Consider the following 19,401-nt stretch of genomic DNA (forward strand, 5'->3'; position numbering starts at 1 on the left):
GTCCAACGACACAGAACACCACCTATATTAAACGTAATTCAACCCATTCTAGACGTCATGTGCGTTTATCTCTTGATATATTAAATAGCAATATAAAAAAAGTAATAACAAAATCACGATGACCAAAAAATTCTGAAATCTAAAAAAAAAAACATCGCAATGTGGGATTCGAACCGGAGCCTTCTGGTTGAAACCCTCTACTATACCACAGCGCTACAGAGGCAGCTGCAAACACGGCTTTGTAGGGAATATTTCTCCCATTGAATCTCCGCGTAGCGTGCTTAGCCAATGAGAGGCGACTGCCGTGAGAAATTTCTGACGGTAATTCTCACGGTTGCCGGGTTAATAGACACTGCCTTAAACTTGTATTTGAGCTGGTCAATATTGGAATTAACCGACGCATGCTTGTTTTCTAATCAACCCGAATTACCAGAGCAGTATTACGGGTGAAGTAGCTTAGGACCGCCCACTGTCCGTCCGCGTCCGTACGCATAGCACTTACAATCGCAAAAAAAAAACACACAGGCACAGGCAGGATTCGAGCTTGTATCTGGTAGACCAGACAGAGTTATAGTGTCAGTCGTCTTACCCATTGGGCTACGACCATGAGTTAGCACCCGAGAGTCAAACGGCTTACTCCCTCGCCTATAACGGTGCGGAGTACCTTAGGGCCTCCCAATGTCCGTCCTCGTCCATCTGTTGTGCGCACACCACCATCAAGCGAAAATCAAGCGAAATTAGACTTGAGCCGTGAGTTTGAGTTTCATTTAGGGAATAATCAAGGCGTATCTCACGGGTCAAATCGAATGACGGTCGGGGCGCGAATCGGATGTCACTCGGGGCGCAACTTGGATGTCATTACGAGTCCCCATACTCCACACCCTCGCCATCTTCCACGGAGTGGAGATGCTGCAATTTTTGTTTGAATGTCGCCTTTTCACAAGCAAGAAAAAAATTACCTTACTGTCCCATACGAACGCTTTCGACTTGAACTAAAGACTTCCGTTCTTCTCTCCTTCGGTGCTAGCAGCATTGGAAAAGCAAGAAAAAAATTTACTTCATCCCCAGGAATACCTCATGGCCACCGGTAGACTCATATGCTTATTGATTCGTACAATCATTTGTCTTCCTCCGTCCCAACGGATCGACGGATCGTATGTGTTGTTTTTTTTTCATTCCATTGTGCACCATTTATTTATAATTATAAATAACTATTTTTAAATACCATTACGCAAATTTCAAGCGGCGGCCAATCCCCCTAAGTGGTAATACGTGGCATTACAATATGAAGAAGAAGACCTAGTCTCAGATTTTTTTAATTTTTATTCTCCCCCTCCTCCTCCTCCTCTTTCTTCTTCTTCTTTTTCTTCTTCTTCTTCTTCTTCTTCTTCTTTAGTTATTTATTTATTTCCTTTTTTGTTTTGTTTCAATATTAACTAATTTCCAAACTCGATTCCTCAAACACAAGAAGAAAAAACCTTCCAAATTTTTCTAAATTTCCTCGAATCATCCACCTAGGCAGTAATCTCATTCGAATTAACGACTGATGTTTGGCCGATCCCCCGATTGGGTATGCGCCAATATAGTTAAGGAACAACAACAACAACAATCCCTCCCAGCTCACCAGCTTTCCGCCCTTCGCGCAGCGCTGAGATGGACATAGATAGCGATGACACGAAACCGACTGCCCCGCTGGCACAAGAAGAGATCAAGCAGGAACCCGCAGGCAACGAAGACATGACGAACCTCATCATCAACTATCTACCACGGTGCCTAACAGACGAGGACTTCCGCGACATTTTTGCGCCCATCGGGCCAGTAAAGTCGTCCAAGATTGTGCGTCAGAAGGCAACCGGCCGCAGATATGGCTTTGGCTTCATCGACTACCTGGACGCCGGCGACGCGGCGCGCGCCATCGAGTCTCTCAATGGCCTTCAGGTACAGGACAAAACAATCAAGGTATCAAACGCGAGGCCAGGTGGTGAGACCATTAAGCATGCCGAACTTTACATTCGCGGCATCCCCAAAGACTACCCGCTTGAGGAAGCCGAAAATGTATTTGCCAACTTTGGACAGCTTATACAATTTCGAGTCGTCAAGGACCATTCCGGCTCCGGCAGCGTAATAGCCTTTGTGCTGTACGACTTGCGTGAGAACGCCGAAGCCGCGATGGCGAAGCTGACAGGAACAACGCTACCGGGCGCTAGAGAGCCGCTGGTCATTGAGTATGCGCGGTCAAAGTTCCCGTGGAAGGAGCGTGTTGCTCGCGGACCACCTCGTGAATTTATCAGCAGACCCAGCGGTGCCACGGGCGGCTCCATGGTTGCTACTGGCGCAAACCTGCCAACGGCTCCCACCCTATCACGGCTGACTTGACTTCGGCGGCAGCAGTCACCAGCCGACAGGCACTGTTTATCTACGACATTGGGGCCGATTAACACGAAAGGTCGCTTCTTCCTTGCCAACTATGGCAACGGGAGCATCGTTTACAACACAGCCACCGGTCCGTCCAGCGGGTAGGCCTTTGTAACGATTGTAACGATGACCACGTACGAAAACTGCGTGGAAGCCTTCGAAGCCAGGTTTCCGACAAACTGATCTACCCCACAGAGCCTCTGTCAAACAGCGCAAGTTTTATGCCACCTAAAGGCTTCCGGGTGGAGTTTTAAAGGACAGGGGTGCCTTTGGAAGTTTTGTAGATTGTGTGGAAAATGTACACCCATGATAAAGGCACTCTTGGTTGGTATTCAGCATATTCCCCTGCAGGCATCGCCGTGTACATGTGGCGCTGTGGACACCTTACTGTGGCTCGAGTTCCCATTCCTCAGCTGTGCCTCATAGTGACTGCGTCAACTGTAATTCTCCACACTAATTTCCTGACTTCTTGCTATACCTTTTTTCACACTGCCTTGTGAAAACTGTATTGGCTACACATTGTCACAGGTCACCTAGCTGCTAACAATAAAGTGTTGGCAGCCATTACGTGTGTGAATAGCTATACAGCTGAGAGCATATCCCGACTTAGGAGCTAAACTGGGAACTTCGGGCTCTCATCACCCGGGTTTCTTGCTGCGTTGCATGCAGTGCATGGGGTGTTTATTTTCTACTTTCATACAGAAATGTGTGTCTAGCGCACACTTTTAGGTTTGCGCTTGTCTTTTTTCTAGTTTTGTTTTCTTAAAGCGAAGCTTTATATGGCCATCAAAAGCGTTTCTTTGTACGAAAAACATTCACAGCATATCCACGGGGTGAATGATGATGAGTGGGCGAAGCTCCTGAGGGGAAATCATCGGTAAAACCGTGACTCTTCGGTGAAAGTTCGCCCACTACATCTGTGTCTGAACCTAACGTCTAGAAAGTCTCGCTTAAACCGCGCGTCGGCACCTTGGGGCTGAGCTCGCCTGATGCGTTTTGCAGACGCCTCACGAGCTCTCACTGCATCGGGGTCTGCCTGCCGATACGCGCGCTTTCTCGCCGCTTCCCGTTCTCTGACGTTTTAGAGATCCTCTTCGCGCCGCAGCCGTGCCGCTTCGCGTACGGCAGGGTCCTCGCGCCGTTGCCGTGACGCTTGGGCCTCTCGTTCTCGAACGCTGGGATCTTGGCGGCGTCGTCGCGCAGCCAGACGACACGCTTCGGCCTCCCGCTCTCGTACGGCAGGATCTTGGCGGCGGCCGCCTTGCGCGCTCGCCGCTCTGCAGCCTTATCCATCGGGCGACTCCGAGCGCGCGCCAACAGCGAACGGATTTTATTACAACGCTCCCCGCCATCTAGTAAACAATCCAAGAACTAAACTAGAGGTAGCCACGCCATCTAGTAAACAATCCAAGCGCATCTTTTCATCATATACAAGTACCGCCATCTAGTAAACAATCCAAGAACTAAACTAGAGGTAGCCACGCCATCTAGTAAACAATCCAAGAACTAAACTAGAGGTGGCTACATACATACGTCGAGGATGGACAGACCCACGCCTTAAGGAGCTTTGCCCCTAAAAAACTCTTCCTTCGCAGTGCGGTAAACATGCAAAAAACACTATGGAGAGGAGTTCGAAGAAAGGGGACAGAGTGGTACTGGGTTTATGTCGCTCGTGGCAGAGCGGGCGCGCAGCGACCTACTGTATGAACCACACATAAAGCGACAACGACGGGCTGGGGAGGGCGGGTCCGCCTGAGCAGCGTGAACCTGCGAAAGGCAAACACCGGATGCACGTTACTTCGCAATCCGAAGGCCAGGCGTCATACGTGCTTCTAGGGCGCAGGCACCTTAGGATCACCGACTCCGTGGGCATGAACGGGAACGCAAGAAGATACCCCATTCATGCAACGTACAATGGAAAATAATTTAATAAACAATTTAGGAAGTGACCCAAGTGTGAACACCAGCCGTACGTTAGAACGGGCCAGCAAGGTTAACAGGAATTCTTGAAAACAATTTCCCAATTTAATTTCATGTGGGTGAAAATTCTGAAAATTCCAGATTTAGGGAGATTTAGTGATATAAATTTACTCCCGAAATTTGAAGTCTCTGGGACGAGCAGTTTTTGTGTAACGCAGTGTCTAGAGTGCCGTCCGACGGCACTCTAGCTGATCGTTGCAGGCATGGCTAGTGTGCTGTCCGACGACATTCGAATATTTAACATTAGGCTAGCCCCGGCCGAAGAACCTGTCGTTGTAGGGTAGAGTATCCGTCTTAGCTTCTTGATCCCAAAGTCGGTGGCTCGAAACTGGCTTTTGCGTCGGTTGTTTTTTTTTATTATTTATTTAATTGCAGTGTAATTTTTATGCCTTAGGTTAGTTTTAGTGTTTTAAATTATTTCTTTGTGTGCGTTAGGTTATCTTATGTTATGTTTAGGTTAGGTTGCCTAGCGTTACGTTATCTAGAGCGATGTACTGCCAGACGCGGCAATTTCACCACAAAACGCCGGTGGACGTCGATATAGTGGAGTGCTTATAATACCGTCGGACGGCACTCTAGACACGGCCTTTGTGTAAGCGTTCACCAGCTAGTGAGCACCGAGGTCTGTCTGCCGGTCTAGCAGTTGTATTTATAGGGATATGTTAAAGGGGTAACCGCATGGAGCGAATTTTGCGGTGGTGGCGGTTGGGAAGTTGATTACGCAACAAAGCTTGCATTGAAGCAGGGAGCTCAACTATGTTACTAAAAGCGATTAGAATCGTGTTACTGTCGTGAGTTGAGAAAAAGGTTAGCGATGGAGGGTCGCATCGAAAATCAGATCTTGACGCTTGCCGCTGTCGCCCGTCGAGTCACTCGCAAAATCACGCCATTTGGTTACCCCCTAATGCGGCATCATTTATTTAATGGAAACGCCTTTGAAAAGTCCACAAGGTGAAATAAGTTTCTGCGCAAGAAAGGTCGCGGGGGTGCCAAATTTTCGGTCACCGAGATCTGTTTTATCACCACCAGACGGGTATTGGTTCAAGCCGTGCGGTCGGAAAACAGCCATTCTTATTGAGAGCATCATATGAGCAATAACGGCACCAAGTTTCTCGCCTACACTTTTATTCTTCCTAATTAATGGATATTTTCTAGGATGCACCTGGATAAATTGTTTTCTGTGTTAATAAACTCCGACCCGAAAGCCCTCGTTCTTGGTTAATGTCCCTATTTATTATGCCATGATTCCTGCCAGACAGCTAAGTCGAGACGGGGGACGAAGAAAGACGAAGAAATCTGCTGAGTGGTTCTTTTTAACATCCTGTTAAGCTCTGTCCCTTTGGTTTCGGGTGTCCAAACTTATGTTTATGCCGACGATATCGCGTTTTTCGCATCTGCTTCTGACATACACGAACTGTATGTATTAATGCAGTCGTATCTGAATACTTTAGATTCCTGGTTAGACAGCATCTCTCTCACTATAAATGCCAGGAAATGCTCTGTGATAGTTTTTCAGTCCACTTTTTCCTTTAATATCTCTCTCTGTTATCGTCAGCACATCATACCCCAGGTTGATTCTTTAAAATACCTTGGTGTAGTATACACAAGCCAACTTGACTGGAGTCCACATATAGAGCGTATAGCTACTAAAGGAGCACGTGCTGTTGGCATATTGAGGCGCCTCAGTCATAGAAAGAGGGGGATGCGCCGTGAATCTCTTCTGATGATATACCATATGTACGTGCGGCCTATTTTAGAGTTCGGGTGTGTTCTATTCTCGGGTGCTGCTGCGTATAAGCTCCATCGCCTAGTTCTTCTGGAACGCCAGGCTCTGCGCTGCTGTTTAGGGCTACCTAAACATGCAGCTAATGCGTTACTTTATTTGGAAGCCGGAGTTCCCCCTCTGAATCACCGATTTCGAATACTTACGGTGGAGACTTTCTTGAGAGCCTATGGCGCGGGGGTTAGATGGGCACAATTTATCTTTGTAGCTGAGCCAGCTGTGTTTCTGGCGGCCCAGTGGCCCAGGTCCTATCGACCGCAAGTTACTCTAGCACAAAGCTTGGTGTCTCCATTAGGGGTTGCGCTCAATAACATACTTCCATCTCTTGATAGGGGTCATACGATAACGGTCAACTTCCGGAACATCTTTCCCCAAAATGCTAAAATGTTACCTGCCAGACTGCTCAATGGTATCCTAGAAGATCATTTGGCCTCAATTCAGCAAGATACTATCATTTATACAGATGCTTCTCAACGAGATGAAAAATCCGGAATAGGTATAGTTTCCCCTTCCCTAAATTGGTACTTTTCGGTTCGTCTGGTGGATTTTACCCCAATATTCTATGCGGAATTCTTGGCAATAGTGTTGGCACTACGAAAGCTTCACATATCGGTATCGTCTCCACTCATAATTACAGATTCCCTATCCGTAGGCTTAGCCCTTTCTTCTCCGAAAGACTCACCTCTTCTACGGACGTTTCGGTCACTTCTGCCACCTCATATTACTGAAGTCGACCTTCTTTGGGTCCCTGGGCATGCGGGAATCACCTTTAATGAGACCGCAGATTCACTGGCAAGGGTAGCACTCTCCGGACCTGTTGTCGATGTCATTGAGACTACGCCTCTATTAGCCGCCGCAAGGTTCCGTAGATTGTTGAAACTACAAAGGCAGCACGAATCAGTCCTATTGTCGTTGCGAGATTTCTGTCATCTCAAATTCTCCTGGAAACCGAATTGGTGCCCCTCACGTGACCTGGAGGTGATACTAACGAGCCTTCGATGTCGTGTGCCCCAGTTGAACAGATACCTCCACAGGTCTCGTCTGGCGCAGTCTGCCATGTGCAGTTACTGCAATGAAGAAGAGTCTGTGGACCACTTCCTTTTGTCCTGTCGACGATTTTCAAGCCTCAGACGTCAGCTCCTTGAGGTGCCGCTTCATCGCCTGGGGTTGGCATTATCAGTGCCGGTTCTTTTATCATTTGGGGCTTCAGAAACTGGATATGGCCGCCGGGATGTTTGCTCTGCTCTTCTGCGCTTCATAGAAAATTCCAAAAGATTCACAACCTAATTCGTATCTTATTCTGGAACCTCACCAGAGCCCTCCAAACGTTTCCATTGCTGTTTTTTTTTTAAATAATTATTATTCTCCTCCTCCTCCTCCTCCTCCTTCTTCTTCTTCTTCTTCTTCTTCTTCTTCTTCTTCGTCTTCTTCTTCGTCTTTCTTTCTTTCTTTCTCTATTTATTTTGTTTCAATTTTGACTAATTTCCAATCTCGATTCCTCAAAAACAAGAAGAAAAAAGCTTCCAAAATTTTCTAACTTTCCTTGCATCATCCACCTAGGCAGCAATCTCATTCGAATTAGCAACTGATGTTTGGCCGATCCCCTGATTGGGTATGCGCCATTTTGCGAAGGAACAACAACAACAACAACAACAACAACAACAAGGTGAAGCCTCAGAATCACCGCCAGCTCACCGATTTTCCGCCGTATGCGCAGCACATAGATGGCCCCAGACAACGAGGACGCGACACTGACTGCCCCTCCGGCACAAGAAGAGGCCAAGCAGGACAAAGTAGGAAACGAGGGCACGACGAACCTCATCATCAACTACCTACCCCAGTGCCTTACAGACCAGGAGTTCCGCCGCATTTTCGCCCCCATCGGACCCGTTGAGTGGTGCAAGATTGTGCGCCACAAGGTGACAGGCCGTAGCTACAGCTTCGGTTTCATCGACAACCAGGACGCCGTCAATGCGGCGCGCGCCATCGAGTCACTCAACGGCCTGCAGGTGCTGAACAAAACAATCGAAGGGTTAGAAGCGCAAAGGCTCACGGGTTCATCGTCTGCTCCCAACACTTCCGCTTCTAGAGCTCTCCTGCCCCCCCCCCCCCCTCCAACGGCGGCTTTCTAGCGTGTGTGTGTGCGTGTTGTGCATTTGTCACAAAGTGTTTATATTCCAGAGAAGCCCCTGATAACACCCATCGTTGTTATTCGTTGAAGGCACGATGTTTGAGTGTTTTCTTTTGGTGGAAGTAGACAAACAACAGGGCCTTCAGCCTGGCAGCACAATTCCTGCGCTCCATTTCCGGCAAGCTCAAATCTTTGCACTTCCGTACAGACGACACAAAACTCTTGGAGTGCGCACGCTCGTTCTGGTCAAACGCAATGTACGAAACTGCGGATCTGTAATGTCAATTGAACTGATAATTACTATAAAAAATGTCACCCACTATGTCTTCACTAAAGTATAATTACGTGATAAAATAATAAACCGTATTTATATATCTTTTTCGCATTCGTAATCACCCTGTGAACAAAGGTCACCTCGCATACGCTGGCGTCGCTCCCTTATGGCGTATTCGGTTGGGCGTTTACGAGCGCTCTGGAGTGCTCTGAAAAGCGGCCGCGTCTTCAGTTGGTAGAATTCGAGCGCTCGAACTACCTTCGGTTGGTTCTTTCGGAGCGTCAAGCCTCCGACTCCGAACGCTCTCGACCGCTCTGACTTCGAAGTGAGAGCGTGGCGCGATCTGGCCGGGAGGACGGGTCACGTGACACAAAACGCCGTGATTTACCCGGCGGCTTCCCGCGCTGGCTTCACGATGGTGCTACAGCCGCGCTAGCCCAATCATCATCATCATCATCCGAGATCGCTGATGCATCCGGTTGGTACGCTGCCTCTCGCGCTCTGATTGCGAGCCGCCTTGGCATCTGGCGACTCAGAGCCAGAGGACCGGAGCGGCCAACCGAATACGCCATTGTTGCCGGCGGCCGAGCGGAAGCTCGTCGCCGCCGTCGCTTTGATGTGGGTTTCCTCGGCGAGGGAAAAGTCAAGCGACAGCGACAACTCGTCGCTGTCGCCTGTCGCGTCGCTTGCTAGAATCGCTCCATGTGGTTACCTCTTTAATCTATACCTATAGGTACAAGTGCCGACCGACCTCGGTGCTGACTTGCTGGTGAACGCTTACACAAAACGGCTGGCCCTAGAGAATTCAAATGTCTGCAGTAAATTTCTATCATGGCGTAAAGGCTCACTAACTATGGAATTTTTCGTAAATTCTACAAAAAAAGAAGTTAAGCGGAGAAATTGCTTATTAAATTATTTTTTATTGTGCGTTGCGTGATTGTGGTATCTTCTTTTGTTCCCGTTCATGCTCACGAGGTCGGTGATACTAAGCTGCCTGCTCCTCAGAAGTGCGTATATGACGTCTGGCCTTCGGATTTCGAAGAAACGTGCAGCCGGTGTTTGTCATTGCCACGTTCACGCTGCTCAGGACGACCCGCCCGCCAGAGCCCGCCGTTGTCGCTTTATCTGTGCTTCGCGCAGTAGCTCGCTTTGCGCCCGCTCTGCTACGAGCGCGATAAACCCAGTCCCACTCTCTTCCCTTACTTGAACTCCCCTCCAACGTGTTTTTTGCATGCATGCTTACCGGACTGCGAAGGAAAAGTGTTCTGCATACACAGAACTGATTTCGCTGGCCATATAACGCTAAGCTTTAAATAAACAGAGATAGAAAAAAGACAAGCGCAAGCGATAGTGTGCGATGGACGTCTAAATTTCTGCATAAAAAAAGCACTCCATGCACTGCATACAACACAGCAGGAAACCTGCGTGATGAGCCCGATGTTCGCAGTCTCCTAAGTCGGGTTTTTCTCTCAGCTTTAAAGTTATTCACACACGTAATGGCTGTTAACGCTTTATTGTTACAGCTAGGTGACCTGTTATAATGTGTAGCCTAAAGAGTTTTCAAAAGGCAGTGTATAAAAAGGTACTACAAGAAGCCAGAAAATTAGTGTTTAAAATGACAGTTGACGCAGTAACTGTGAGGCACAGGGTAGGAATGGTAACTCGAACCACAGCAAGGTGTCCAAAGCGCCACATTTACACAGCGGCGCCTGCAGTGTCTCCAACAGTTTCTGACTACAGCAGCAGCGCGAGGGCGCTGCGGCGCAGGGGCCTATCTTTTTCGGAGCGGCGAACGCGGCTACGCTGCGGGCCCGCTTTTGGTGCCGTTTTAGGCTGCATTTTCTGTGTTTTAGAGCGCAGCCCTATGTCGCCCGTCTCTGGGCTGAGCCGCGTCGCCGTCGTCGTTACCGAGCGAACGATGGGAAGACCGACGAGTGAAATAAAGAAAAGAAGGAGAGTGTCGCGAAATTCGGAGGGGAGGGTGGTCCGCCGTGGCGGCGCGCGCCAGGGCTCTCCGAAAGTGTGCGGTGGCGCGCGCGCGAAAAGTAATACGTTTGAAATACGTACGAGTATGCTTGAAGTGCACTTCAAATATGATTTGTATTTGTAAATGTATTTTAAGTGCATTAAAAATTGCATTTTCTCAATTTTTAGTAAATATTGAAAATACATTATTAAAAATACGGGAAAAATAGAGTGCTTTTAAGTACCCTCCAAATAGATTAAGAATGCACTGAACCTCACGAATGCGCGCTTAAGGCATTCAGAATATATTGAAAATGTATTTCTTCCCGCCAAACGATCATGGTGTAAATGCACTGTAAATATTATAAAAATACACTTACCTAACTACATTTAGAGCAGCACTCTGAGTATACTTTATAAGTGTGCTGAAGCATTGAAATATACTCCGAATATATTCGAAATACATTTCAAATGCCTTTTACGTTTGTCGAACGAACATGGTAGAAATACACTCTCAATGCATGAAAAATACTTATAGAAAATACATTTTAAATGTATTCATAAAGCTTTACGAAATACATTTCGAGTACACTACAGGCGCTGCTTCAGTTGCTGAATTGCAAGATTCACGTAAAGCATATCTGAAGTGCCGGATAAAATACATCTCAAATGAATAAACGTACTGAGAATTTCTCCTCGATGTTTACGTATAATAAAAGAAACTGAGGGAGATACTTTCACTTACTGCGCTGTCTAAAGCAGACATAACTCTGCGTATTAGAGAGAAAGTCGGCGTACAAATATGTAAGCGGCGGTGTTCCAACGCAATCGGCAAAGAAAAAACATCGAATTCAACGAGTATGTATATGTACGAAAACACTTGCACTTTGCCAGCGTTGTTACGACGGTATCGCTGTGGAGGCTTTGAAAATTTTCTTTTTTTGAAAAATATTCGCCTTAGATGGACAACCCTGGCTATGCTTGCGAGGGCGAGCAGCTCGGCGCCTCTCACTGCCGCTCACTACCTCCTCCTCTGTGCCCGGCACCTGCGGCGCGAGTTGAGCGGCGTACCCCTCCTTCACGTTTCGTCTGCCTTCGGTGCGTTTCTTTTGCCTGTCCTGTTTCGGAGTCCTCAACGCGCGGTCGTCGGGTGGACGCAGTCTCTGCTTGGACGGCGCGTTGCAGCGGCGTTGGCCGTTTAGCCAAGGTAAGCACGATATACCGGCTATTTGCACGTACAGTGTCGCACTACAATTAATGGACGTATGTTTGTCTTGCAATCGAAGAGTGCTAATGCCCTTTATAAAATCCGCACGTGGTTGTTAAGCTTACATCCACCTGCGAGCAAGATTTCCTACCGTAACTACGCCATGCAAGGGAATGTACTCACAAATCAACGACATCAAGAAGACGTAAAAAAATGGATTTTAGTGCTTTCCTTTTTGCGCCTAATTTTTAGCTCGGGCCCTGCTGAGTGGACGGGGGACTGTTGCTACGAGTTTCCTTGTAGATCGAGTACTCATTGAGGACTAACACTTGCATTAAACACATAACAGCCAGGAACGTTTTTAGCACAGCCTGTTCACAGAAAGTCCGCCGTCCATGTTGACGCGCTTGAGAAATTTGCGAAGTGTATCCAGGGGGCAGCTTTCTTTTGTTTTCTGTTCGCAGCAGCCGCTCACAGCTGCGCATGTTCCCAGCAGCCGCCGTACCGGGAAGGAACCCAGTTTGTGGCATACATGTATCCGACTAATGCGCGCGGCCGGGAGATACGGCGAGAATCCGAGCAGCCTTCGCGATTTTTGTCTGTCGCATGTCGCCATTTTGTCAACTAAAGCCATGAAAGAGTTTATGCCGTCTGTTTCGAAGTGACCAAAAGTGTTAAAAGCGACCCACGTAATCTTTGGTGCATGTGGCAGTAGCGAAGGTGCTTCATGCCCAGGGACTACAAATTATTTGTCCATCTAAGACAAACTGTATGAGAGTAGCCGCTAAGTTACAATCAGTTTCCTACCGCCACCCAGAACCAAGAGCCAGCAAAGGAAGGAAGGAGAAGGAATGCGGGTGGGGAGGGGGACTTCGAGGGAGGCAACCAGTTCTCCGCGCGAGACCCCTCGGTTCCTGGAACGGGTCCCCCCGGCGGGTTCGTCACTTTTTGTTCCTTGGATTGCTCCCCCAAAACTTCGCGAAACTTCAGGACGTTGGCCCCTTCCTCTTTTGTGTTTCCTTGCAACTTTTTCCCTCCTTGCTGTATTCATTTCGTAGCGCATTCACGAACACGTGTGCGCGTTCCGAGAGGCCCTTCGGCCGCTCGTGGTCGAGTGACAGACACGCGGAACCCGACACGCTAACGCTGGACCACGCCACCGGAGAATTTCAGAAATGTGCCCAAAGGCACCGAAAGCAGCATGGGCAGCTTGGCGGTTGTGTGTGTTTAGAAGCAGCAATTTCCCATTTTCGTCTAAAGGGTGTACTTAAACGAGTTTTTTTTAGGTGTCACGAGTATTTATGAAGCCACTATTTTTACTTGATGGTCCCTGACGCTAACAGGTGTTTATCTCTTTTTAGTATGTTAAAGACGCGAGCATTTACAATTATTTTCTGCGTTGCTCCCTAATTAAATGATGACGTTGTCTGTGTACTGCAAAAAGTATAAAATTACCTGCCGGTGATGTGCGGCGGACAGCAAAAAAATTACATGTGTGTGCAAGCAAAAATACACTTTTTCTGGCGTTGCTTGTTTTAATCGGTTCGGTTAGGTGCCTACGATATAAGAGCTTGTTATTTAAAAGACAGCGTGAAATTTTTCTTGTTTTTCGAAATAACCTTACTTTGCCGTTCCTTTGAAAGCATTGTTGAGTGCACACGCCAATCTAATGACATTTATGTAAGCTTTCTACTGCAATCCTGCCCATGCATTTTTAAATTGTTTCGCTGCCCATTATTTTTTTTAGAACGTAATCTCCGAAGAAGGTGACGCCGAAATATGGAACACGTAACAATAATTGTAGTTAATAAGATTACTGCCTATCTTATTTTATTAGCTCCTGTGAGGTCACAGACCAGTTTTGTCCAAGTTAGTTGGAAAACTAGGATTTCCACCGTTTCAAGTTAATTCAAGCGCCTAAGATAGAGAAGTAGCATAACTCTAAGAACTCCGTTGCATGTTTGGTAACGTTGTTATCTTAGCTCTGTCTTTTTTTTTTTCCTAATTTTCGGTAATTTTTATCCCTAGACAATTTCCAAACATAAGCCTCCCGCCCCCCCTCCCCCGCAACTATTCTTTCTTAAAAATGGTATTGAAGGTCCGATGCCGCATGGAAATATAAACTATGCTTACCATTACATAAATTGTCTTACGTCCTTCAAAAGGGCATTGTTTTCACGCCGGGGATTTTTATATTTTTTTTTCTCTGAAGGGGAAACTAAAAAATCCTTGCTCGCGAGGGACGTTGGCACGGCTAGAAAAAAGGCCTGATTGATTTGACATTTATTTGCCTCTAAAAAAAGTGTTTCACTAATATTTTCCCATTTTCTTTTCACTGCAGGTGCTGGTGAAATTTCCCGCGTGGAGAATCCGAAGTACGAAGACTCTGATGCACAACGCTTCATCTGCGCTGGCTGCCGAGGTGGCTGAAAGGCATTCGTTCCTGCTACTTAGTAATGGCGAAATTGGCCACTCGACTGAGGTGTACAATAAACAACTTTCAAACTGCCAATTTGTGCGCATACATGCTGTTCTTTTCAGTCATTTGCTGGCCCGCATTCCGAGCATGGCCGGTTTACATTTTCACAATGGAGCATATCTTTAGCCTAGTGCCTATTAAACTTTTTGAAACCACAATATGATAGTTTCTAGTTGAACGTTAACAATTCCACCTAAGACACATTGCCATGGTATCTCTCAATGTATTTAGGTTTTATTTAGTATACACTAGTAACACATTTTGAGTATATTTGAAGCAGTATTTTTTGTGCATTTAAAATGCATTACTAATACATTTTACACGTATTTAAAATTGCATTTTCTGAGCATTTTTAATGCATTTAAAATGCATTAAATATATATTTTTCATGCACTGCTTAAGTATTTCTGAGGTACATTTTAAATACATTGTAAATGTATTCGAAATGCAGTTGGAATGCGGACAAAATAATGCACAATAAATACAACGTTAATATATGTATTAAATGCATTCAAAATACATTAAAAATACGGCATCTTTTCGCTAAGGGGGGGGACGGGAGGTGGAAGTATTCTGTGCTCGCACGAGGCGCTCGACGGCGCGACGCTTGGCAAAAACATGACAGGGGCGTGCGCGTGTGTATGATGTGCGTTCGCTTAAGACGTACTTCGCGGTCCCTTCGTTAGACGCACTCCGCGCCGCCGACGCAGAGGCTCATCATCGCTGCCGTTGATAGAACCCATGAGTGGGTGCTGCCTCAGCGCACTTCTGCTGCGCCCAAATATCGCATTGGGGGGTATCGTAATCGCCAGCCACTTCTTTTGCTACCTGAGTGCATTACAAAATGTGGACGTTCAGTTTCAGTGTTTTGTGTTGTGGTAAGCACAGTGCACAAACAAATACTGCTAGACCTAGCCTTTTGTGCCGTTGTTTCCCGCGTGTCCTCCGGCTCATTGGTCACGCCCCTCGGTCACTATATATCGGCATTGTTGGAATTAAATCTCTGGAGGTACCGAGGTGCTCGACATCAATATTCGAAGCTACTGATGGTGAAGTGGGTCCTGTGTTATCTGCGTGGACGAGACTACTTTCTGAAGAAGCGTCTACACAGACACACACATGCGAGGTGCCATGTCTGGGTGCGAATTTACTCCATACGGCGATCCCATTGCGAGTTTGCATGGTTTGCACCTGCTGTGCATTTCGGTGTCACAAAACTGCTTGGTATGAAATGCGGAAAGCCAGCCGGTAGCGTTTATAACTAATATGAGTTTGCATAATTGCCCTGACACTAGAATGTTCGCTGGAGAATTTTGAAGGGCCAACGTTGTTGAGGTAGCTGTGCCAGGCCAACTGCAAATATTTACAACTGACAGATGCGAGTCCCACTTCACAGTCACGCATGTATCTATCTCAGCGCTTGCACCCCGGCGTCTTCGTGAGGTAGACAACCGGTCATCTTCGGTGTCGGCGTAAAACACGAGGTTGGCAGGAGCAACTCCAGGGGCACTTCTACAAACCATTTTCGCGTCGCGTAGCTACCAATGCACGCCCTGTCCTGACAAGGCGCCGGTCCTCCCTCGTTTTTGAACGTTTACTTTAGCTCCTCAACCTTTCCAAAACATTGCACTAGCCATTCAAACGTTGCGGATGCACTCTGGGTTTCCTTTGGATCCCGGCGCTCATGCGTAAAGCGGCGGATGAGTTAAGCGAACACGGGTTTGATTCCCAGTTGCGGAGTGCGGAGACAGTATACTCTGATGCAGGGGAATTGCGGGAACATACTACAGGCTTCTGTTCACATTAAGGAACTTATGGTTAGCGAAGTTAACCACGATTTTCTATCTGAGCGTGACCTTCTCACAGTGCCGAGGCATTAAAGGGCTCACGCAACGTTTGAATCTATGCGCAGGCTTTTTTTCTCGCAAATGGGGGGAATGCGCGTCGAGGCCAACGTTTTGTATTTAAGAGGTGGTATAGTGAACAATGGTCTCACGAGTCGTGCAGATGAACAAAAAATTGGCTGTAATATCTGCTCACTTTGCTGCCATATCGTCGAAAGGCGATAGTCATCCGCAGCCCCTGCCACGAAACTGCCTCTCCCCTCACCTCGTCCATCTCTCACGCTGTTCCTCTCCTGTCTAGGTCATCTGCCAGAGCAGCCACCAGCTCACTGAGTTAGGGGCACCAACCATGCCATAACGATAACCCGTTACCTCAAACCGAAAACTTCAACCGAGCAAATTTAAAGTTTTAGAGACAATTTCTTGATCAAAAATTTCATTTGAGTTGTGTGCTGTGTGTGAGAGATAGTTGTACGAGGATAACTTAACCTTAATTCCAAATTTCACAGGTGAAGCAAAACAAGGCCACCTTAAGCATTGACACAGCCCTTTTATGGAGAAGATGTTGTAAACGCTGGTGCGAGGTAAAATGCGTCTATCAATAATCCCGGAACATTTCCCACAGTTGACTCCCGCAGAGAAGCTTGTGATTTAACCACGAATCCCGTTCGTGAGTACGAGTGCATCTCCAATGGAGGCTCACGTTGATGTTCTCTTTGTCGCTCACCGTATTCATACTGCAGTCGTCGGAAGTGCTAACGGCACGGGGTTTGCTTTGAGGAGGATCCGATTTGTGTTTTCCAAGAAGGCGGTGAAGCCTTTCCTGGAACTAGTCACCGTCTACCACAGCGATGACAAGACGGTTATTAGTGGCATTACAGTGAAGTAACAAAAAATGTCGTACGAAGATCAGCAGGTGTAGCCCTTTTGCAAAAGCTTCACTGGGCAGCTACTTTTGCAGGGCGGAGGTGGCGAGTCCGTTTTTTATAGTGTGTACCTATAATTGCCAGAACCGCCATGCCGTTGTCGTGTGTTTCGTTCTTCGTAACCTTCCTTTGAGGCCTGTCTAAATTTTCAGGGAGGCCTTCCACGTGCTAAGCGACAACTTGTACAAACACTGTGACTGCAATGCTCTGGTGAACATTATACGCGTCATGCGATTTTACCAGCAACGGGGCGTCATGGAATGTCGCCAAAGAGAAGAAGAAGAAGAAGAAGAAGAAGAAGAAGGCTTTATTTTTCGGCAGTCGTTGTACAATATTAACCGATATTTTAAAACTCCCTGAACTTTCACAGTTCAGAGGCCCAGGCGGTCTCCGTCACAACTTCAGAACCTTCAAGGTACTGCCCCTTATCTTGTGGGTCAAGCAAATCTTCTGCAAAGGGCATGATATCCTAAGCTAAGAAATGCTAAGATTAGACAACAGTCGTATCTTCATCACGGCTGCTAGGGAACATCGGCCACTTCATTTCGGAAATAGCTGACGCCCGCAGTTTGCATGGTTTGCAGGATTCGGTGGAATAGTTCATGCAACTCTGAGAGCGATTCATGTTCGCTTTCAGCGGGTCGTATTGGGACGAAGTATGCAAAAAAATGTAATCCACCCGCCGCGGTGGCTAACTGGCTAAGGCGTTGTGCTGCTGAGCACCAGGACGCGGGTCCGATTCCCGGCCGCGGAGGCCGCTTTTCTGATGGAGGCAAAAAGCAAAAACGCCCGTGTGTTCGAGAGATTTAGGATCACGTTAAAGATCCCCAGGTGGTCAAAATTAATCCGGATCCCTCCATTTCGGCGTGCCTCATCGCCTGTGTAGCGTCGGTGCGTTAAACCTCATAATCAATCAAAGGAATCGTGATCCAGAAAAAAAAGCCTTCCCGTACTTCGCGTCTTGAACTACAGCAATTCCCGGCAATGCTTTTATTTATTTTCAGTAGGCTAGCTCAAAAGAGGCTCTGAAAAACGGGTCTATTTTAAGCGGTGGGAACTGGTTCAACTTTTTTGGAGCACGGGAAAAAAATAAAAAAAAGGAAGCGTTCTTTCCCCGAATTCTTCGGCTTTATTCTGACCTTTCAGATCTCTACTCGCTTGTTTGCTACCAGCATCTCTCGGTTCTGCAGCGAAACGCGTACAGGGGTGAGCCAGGTTAGGCAACGTTACGGTTGCGCCTCAGTCAGGCAAGCGTTGCAGGTTGAACGTAAATCTAAATTCATATATGCGGTGCGGGATACTAAATCTGCAAGTGAATTGAGGAAATAAGTGATTGCCTGAAGGGAGAGCAATGGTCTCGCCTTCCAACGTCATTTGTAGCAAAAGAAGAAGATACACGTGCAGTCTGTATTGCGCGAAACGTGACCACTCTTTCTACGGATTTAATTGCTAAGATGTACTACATTCAGTGCCGCCTAAAAGTACGTTCAACACAAGCAGCTGCAGTACTTGGGAACGCTTGACAGTCGTATGCCGCGCGCGGCTCAGTCGGGCACAAGCCAATCGCTTTCCGCGTGCTTGATACTTGCGTTCGTTTCCCACCCTTGTTCATGGTGAAAATTTTGGGGCTGTTACTCGTTTCTTTCCCCTGTGACAGAGAGACAAGCTGACCGATATTTCAGGTTACAGCTGGCACAAGAAAGACTATCTTGAAAAACTCAGTACATATACACTTTGTGCAGAAGAATGACCAGCGAGGCTGTGAGCAGTTCGAGGAGTGCACGAAACAAAACACGTTTTTTTTTTTTGTAAATAGCGATTGGGCATAGCTCTAAGCTAATTAGCTGAATGAAACTTGGAAGGACTAGGCTTTCATTCTAGCGGACAAACATGGGCTGTCTGTTTCTCTCTTGCGTCGTAGGCATCTTACCAACTCAATCCGCTAGACTACGGTGGTCAGCAGTCAGGTCACATCGTGCCGTGAGACGTCCCCGTTTCAATCTCTTACCACCACAACTGACATGCCATCGGTCAGCGCGTAAAGCCTGCCTACACGCGTACGACCCCCTTCCCTGCACCCACCCCCTCTATGCATGCCTAACTAGCAACCGGTAATGTGCGCGTGCTTAGGCGTGAAAAACGCCAACGAATATGGCGCTCCGAAAGCCCTTCAAGCCGAACAAGAATTATTGGCTCACGTCAGCGTTCCAAGCGGGGAAGTTGCTCTTCATTCAGGTATTTGCAGCTACTCAACGAGGGGGAACGGCGGCGGCTGCAGGTTTTGCGGCAGCGGCTTTCTGTTGTTTTCGCGCCCATTCGCGCTTCTGTGCGCCCGGACGTCCGTTCAGTTGCCGCTCTGTGTTCCTTCGAGCGAACGGCAGGCGTATATCCCGTAGC

General features: G+C 47.4%; 1 pseudogene; it reads left to right on the forward strand.

Moving 5' to 3' along the window:
• The first annotated feature begins 1,653 nt into the window (after nucleotides 1–1,653).
• Nucleotides 1,654–2,376, forward strand: LOC144158342 (ELAV-like protein 1-B pseudogene; annotated as a pseudogene).
• The last annotated feature ends 17,025 nt before the right edge of the window (nucleotides 2,377–19,401 follow it).

The sequence above is a fragment of the Haemaphysalis longicornis genome, unplaced genomic scaffold (genome assembly GCF_048455015.1).
Source record: "Haemaphysalis longicornis isolate Haplotype H1 unplaced genomic scaffold, Haemaphysalis longicornis Haplotype H1 scaffold_1, whole genome shotgun sequence".
NCBI lineage: Eukaryota > Metazoa > Arthropoda > Arachnida > Ixodida > Ixodidae > Haemaphysalis > Haemaphysalis longicornis.